The following is a 6625-nucleotide window of genomic DNA, read 5'->3' as shown; positions in this document are numbered from 1 at the left end:
TATATATATATATATATATATATATATATATATATATATATATATATATATATATGCATAATCTATATAGTTGATATGTATAGATATATATAATATATAGTATATATAAGCATGTATATATATTAGCATATGCATATATATACAATAGGCAATGTAATATGCATACCCATGTACACGTTTTATGTATATATAAAACCAACAAAAAATTATTAACTATGTATAAAAAGAAAGAGAATCCTTATCTCTTTACATTGGAAAAGTATTAAATGCTGTAAACTGTTCTATATTTTAGCTTGTTTAAACACTTAATGTCTTTTCATTATCTTTCTTTAGGTAATATGATAGGTATAATATTGTTGATATTTTGAATATCTCATTTAGGTCAGATCCTAGTGGATATTAAACAAAGAAAAGTGTGTTTTTCTCTATTCAAAAATACATTAGAAAATATACCAGCTGTTTCAGATTTCTGTTCACATTAATTACCAATATTTTCCTTCTTCCCCAACCCATAGTAAATAAAAGGATAAATTATGTACATGGAAATTATATAGACATTGTTATATGAAATAACTTTTTGCAGTAAGTCACTAATTTTATTTTTTCTTTTACAAAAATTAAATCTATATCTGATCATTTTGCTTTAAGATAATATATTTAATCTGCAGTGTGAAAGCTATGTAGAATTAATGAAAATAAATAGTGTATGGACTTGAAAATGCCTGTACTTATCTCTATGTTGACATCTTTAGCTATGTGAGCTGCTTATTTGTCATGTAGATGACCTAGATTTCAATTTCTTATGTAAGCTACTCAAAATTAATATCAAATATGCACTTTATCATTTTGGCAATGCAGATTTCCTTATCATTTTCAGTTTTAAGTAACCGTTCAGACTATTGAAATAAAAGTCTTAGTCACAAAGAGACACCAACTCATTTTAAGCTTGTTGATACCAAATTGTGGAAGGAGGAGTACACAACAAATATATGCTTCTCTGTGAGAGCCTGGATTACAAGTGCATGCACACACACACACATATACAGTGTTTTGTTCACATAACATATGTCATTATATCAATTGTATACACATACATGTAATTTTATTATATAAATTGCATACAAAATGTTATGCTTAATAACTGACTTATTTATCATATTTATGTTAAATGAGCCTTTTTCTTTGACCTTGTGACATTGTTTCTCAACTGAAATTTTCATTTTTATTCATGCTTTTTTTCTTATGACTTGATTTCCATTCACCTTAATACCAACCTGTCTGAAATTGCCTCTGGTTTTGTTAAACTAAACTGCCAATTTTAAAACATTTGTATTTAAATTAAAAGTTTAACCATTTTATTTAAGAACCTAAAGTGAGTTCCAAGCACCAGCTTAATAATCACAAAAAAAATTCTATTTTTCAAAATCCATCCAAATTCTTGATTATTTTCAGATTTAATTGAAACACACAAACTGTGTATTTTTATTAGAAATAAAGTCACTAAAAGACTTTTCTAATCTAATTTTATACAATTTCAAAAACTATAGAAATAAAATGTCCAAGTAATTATAGAATACAGAGATTAGTTTTACAAGTTTTGAACTCAAATCTATTGCAGGAATTTTGTAATTTATTTGAAAAATAAGCTTAATTCAATTATTAGTTTGTTGGCCAAACTGTGAGAAATAGGTACCAGCTGATCCTCTAAGACTGCCAATTGCAATAAATTAATATCTTTTCTGAAGAATATCTGTCTTTCATCAGCTTTATGCCAACAAATTTGAGCTGTCAATTCATAAAAGCTCCCTAAGGCTTGAGAACCACAAAGATTAATTATGACAGTAGTTCAGTTATCATCACATTGTAAAAAAAAAAAACTGTTTAAACTTTGAAAACAAATCTTACATATTAAATAACAATCAGATTTTTAACACATTGGTCGCCAAAAGACTAACTTGTAGATGTAATTTTCAGTTTTCATCAGAAACAATCTCATATTTCTCAATTTCTCTGAAAATGGAAACCAAGACCAAGAAGTCCTTCTTGTAATAGGAGAAGGATGGGAAGGGAGAAGGGCTTTGTGAGATTTTTGTTTCAAATGAAATTTTAGAAAGTATCAATAGCAGTTTGAAGATTTGCAGATATCAGTTTGCCATTGAAATAATGTTGGGGCAACATAACTCTAGTGATGGGTAAGTCAACAAAGTAGATAGTTAAGTTGTGTGAATCTATTTAATTTAGTCAACATCAAAAAGCTAGTGACTACAGATACTGAGTGGACTGTGAAAAAGAAGACAAACTAAAAATATTCCCTTCTATTCTTTTTTTCTCTCATCTACAGTTTCATTTCTTCTTTCACTTCTAAATTCATAACAGTAGCATTCTATATTCCTTCCTTACTCTAAATAGTCAGGCATCAACCACCAAAGTCACTTTATAGACTTCTACATATCCTCTGAGTGGGAAAGCTTAAAGCATCCTACAATAAAAATTAATTACAGTTTCTCCTTCAGCAATGTAGAAAGAACAACTCTGATAGAAAAAAATTATGAATACAATTTTTGTTTCACTTATGAAAATCAAACAGATTGAATATTTACATTATTTACACAAATTCTTGGCCTAATCATTTGTGCAAACCATGCATTTTTTACATCAAAACTGTATCTACCACAAAGACTACATTTTATTAACTTCAGAGCAAAAATATGCTTTATCCTCAGAGCACTAACCTCTTCCCAAACTCAACTATGCACTGTTTAATGCTCACATATCTGCCACACAATCCCAGTTCACACATAAACATGTGCACCACATGAGTTAGGCAGAGTAAGTTGATAGGGTTAAGATGGATGGTACTGACAAGCCTTAATGTAACGTCTTGTCAGGAAGCTTTCAAACCAGTTAAACAATGACAGCAAGAATTACCCACAGGCAGATAATTTTGTCAAGACAATATCAGGAAAATCAAAGATCAAAAAAGATTCAGCAAGATCAAGGTCAATAACTGACCTTTTGCTGAAAATAAGTGAAATTACATTAAGGTTTTAAATGCTGATACAAGAAACTGAAATGCCTTTTTTTTAGTTTGTCTACTGCATTCCTTTCTAAATATTGAAAAACTGGAAATCTACAATCTAATAAAATTCTTGATCTTAATGTACAATGGGAGGTATTAGAAATAGGAAATTATTTTGAAGATTTTGTAGTGAAATACTAAAAACAAAAAATTTATTTTTAATAGCCACAATTCTGTTTCTTATTCAACCACCAAAAATATTAGAGAATCAGAGACTTTTGATTCATGGTAATTGTTTTTTTTTTGTTGTTTATTCTGATATTTTACAAAGTATTAAAGCTAGAATGTCCAAATGATTACTAAATTTAAAAAAATTGTTTTTTAAAGTAAGTTATTAGAATATTATCTATATGATCCACATTGAATAATCTTAGTAAGCTACAGGTACACCATGTACACTAAAAATTGAAATCATTTACAGGAATAAAGTTACAAAAATACTTTTACAATTTTTTGTAATGTATTTTACATTCAAATATTGAGTATATATATATATTTGGTATATGGAAACTGAAAGAAGCTTGTGGTGTGTGTGTGTGTGTCTGTGTATGTGCCGGTGGTGTATGTGTGTGTGCGTGTGCCTGTGTCAGTGTATGTGTGTGCCAGTGTATGTGTGTGTGCCTGTGTATGTGTGGCTGTGTGTGTGTGTCTGTATCTGTGTGTCTGTGTGCATGTCTGTGTGTCTGTATGTGTGTCTGTGTGTGTATCTCTGTGTCTGTGTGTGTATCTCTGTGTCTGTGTGTGTATCACTGTGTCTGTGTCTGTGTGTGTGTGCGTCTGTGTGTGTGTGTGTCTGTGTGCCTGAGTCCCTGTGTGTCTGTGTACCTGTGTCTCTGTGTGCCCGTATTTCTGTGTGCCAGTGTTTCTGTGTCTCTGTGTATTTGTGTCTCTGTGTGTTTGTGTCTCTGTGTGTTTGTGTCTCTGTGTGTTTGTGTCTCTGTCTCTGTGTGTCGGTGTCTCTGTGCCTCTGTGTCTCTGTCTCTGTGTGTCTGTCTGTCTCTGTGTGTGTGTGCCTGTCTGTCTGTATGTGTGTGTGTGTCCCACCACTACTTGACAACTGATGTGGGCGTGCTTATATCCCCATAAATCAATGGTTTGGCAAGAGACAGACAGAATAAATACCAGGTTTAAAAAAATAATAAGTAGTGGAGTTGATTCATTTTGCTTAAAATTCTTTGAGACAGTGCCCCAGCATGGCTGCAGTGTAATGACTGAAACAAGTAAAAGATAACAGATATATAAATATTCTTGACTACCAAAATCCACTCATAAGGCATTAGTCAATTTGAAGCTGCTTCAGTCACAGACATTGTGGGATCAAACCCAGAACCATGTACCTGCAAAGCAAACTTTTTAAAGATATGTTCTAAGAAAATATATACTTCCTTTCTTTAACTCTTTGGCTAATAATGAATCAAATATATTTTCTGACTATGCAAAGGAACGCAAAGAGATTACACATCAAACATTGTGCCTATTGTCTTCTTGACTTCCTTGTCATCAGGAATTTTTTTTTTCTCTTAATAAAATACACAAAATAATTGACGCAATATTTGAAATTATAAATTACTTTGAAGTGTATGATACATATATGATTACTGGAAACCTCTTTTGAGTTAAATGTTCACATCTGCTGCTAATTACCTGAGACTTCAATAGCAATTAATAGATTCATTATTTTAATGTATTTTTTTAGAAAGGCTCATTATGCTTTTTTTCTTTTTTTTTTTATCTATAAGAGGAGAAAAACTAATATTTTAACTTATTGAAATGCTAGAGAATTTAATTAGGACATCCAACTGTTGAAGATGAAAATCAGAAGATAGAAGAAAATACACAGCAAAAACTTACAGGTAAACATCATTTTTCACTAAAGTGACATAAATAATAATAGTAATAAGACAAAGAATATTTTAAGTCACTTATTAGCTGATAATATACGACTTGTACACAATGACAACACAATTTATATAATAACATTAAACAGGTGTAAAAAAAATTGCATTGTATTGAAAAATTGAAATAAATCAATAAACAAAAACATTAACCAAGTTGAAAGCCGATGACTTTTTAACTATTTTTCCTGGATTCTTAGAGACAATATTACTTTCTACTTAAATGGTTATTAATCAAAGTGAAAATTGAAACAACAAGCAGCAATAACTACAAAAGAATGATCAACAACGCTATTTAAAACTTCATTTCTAACTCATTTTAAAATAAACAAGATTCACCATTTCACACATCAGTAAGACATATGAAAGAAATTTAGAAATTTATTCTCTTCTTATGCTTCAGATATTTTAAATAAACTACCACCTTTACGTACACACCAAACTATTTTCAATATGATGAAATATACTTTAAAATCAATACTCTGAAATTTTTTGTTTAATGCTTCTTATGTCCTCTTGACTTCTACTCCATTATTAATTTAGGATTTCAATAGAATACATGAGTCGAAAGTTAACAATGTAGTGAACAAATTTTGTTCAAATTTAGATGAAATTACACCCATAATGAAGAGTAAAATCATTATGGTTAACAGTAATTCTTATCAAGAAAACAAGAGAGGTAATTCTGAAATTCAAACTGATTAAACTTTCAAAGGTGGAGTGCAGTGGTGGTGAGTCAATTTAATATTGGTGTTTAGGTAACATATCAGTATTGATTTATCCTTGCAGCCAAAAGCAAAAGTTCGAAATATATTTCTAGTTTAGCAAGTAAACTTCATAAGAAATTATAAAGAAATAATGTGAAGTTTTAAAATAAAAATTAAGCTTTATCATTCAGAACAGAAATTACACTAAGAGTTAAATATCACTAATCACATTCAAATGGATATTTATCATCATTATTGTTTTAACATCTACTTTTCTATGCATGCATAGGCCAAAAGGAACTTACTAAAATTTCCAATGGCCAGATGCCTTTCCTATCACCAACACTCACTTGTTTCCAAGCAAAGAAATATTTCCCTGCAATCAAACATGTTTTCATAAAAGATTGGAAACAAATGACCCAGCTTGTATGATGGTGACACTCGTTTACAACTATCACGTGATGTCAAGATGAAGCACAAACACATATATATACACATATCATGGCTTTCTTTCAGTTTCCATCAGCAACATTTACTCACAAGGCTTTGATCTATCTAGGGATATAGTAAACATTTACACAATGTGCCACACAGTGAAACTGAACCTAAAACCACATTATTGGGAGGCAAACTTCCTAGCCATGCCACATCTGCAGATGCTTATCATCATAAAAAATGAGAGCCAGAAGCACCAATATAGCTAAAGTGTTATGCAAAGTAGAATAGTATATATGGTAGGCAAATTCATTAAGTAAAAAATAGGCATGGGGTTAAGACTAAAAGTGTGAAGTCTTGGTAATAACTTAGGCAATAACTCAAGCAAATTTTACTGTGAATTTGTTGTCATAAGCAGATTTTACTGCAATATATAACTAATTTTTGTATTATTCTATTTATTATACGAAATAATTATGTACTACTATTATTTTTTATAACCTATTTTC

The 6625-nt window shown here is 30.1% G+C and overlaps 2 long non-coding RNA genes across 4 annotated transcripts in view; one reads left to right on the top strand and one right to left on the bottom strand.

Annotated features, from left to right (window-relative positions):
• Window positions 1-6625, bottom strand: part of LOC128250464 (uncharacterized) — a 495659-nt gene that overhangs the window by 360858 nt on the left and 128176 nt on the right. The gene's annotated exons all lie outside the window — the stretch shown is intronic.
• The window catches only part of LOC128250467 (uncharacterized), a 79964-nt gene continuing 73864 nt past the window's right edge, over window positions 526-6625 (top strand). The window contains exon 1 of one of the 2 annotated variants that reach the window (XR_008266483.1): window positions 526-582. This is a non-coding gene — a long non-coding RNA (uncharacterized LOC128250467). The remainder of the gene's footprint in view (window positions 583-6625) is intronic. The other variant, XR_008266482.1, reaches the window with a different exon arrangement.

Source organism: Octopus bimaculoides, chromosome 2, assembly GCF_001194135.2.
Source record: "Octopus bimaculoides isolate UCB-OBI-ISO-001 chromosome 2, ASM119413v2, whole genome shotgun sequence".
In the NCBI taxonomy this organism is placed as follows: domain Eukaryota; kingdom Metazoa; phylum Mollusca; class Cephalopoda; order Octopoda; family Octopodidae; genus Octopus; species Octopus bimaculoides.
Note: the sequence above shows the minus strand (reverse complement) of the source record. Positions and strands in the feature narration are given on the sequence as shown.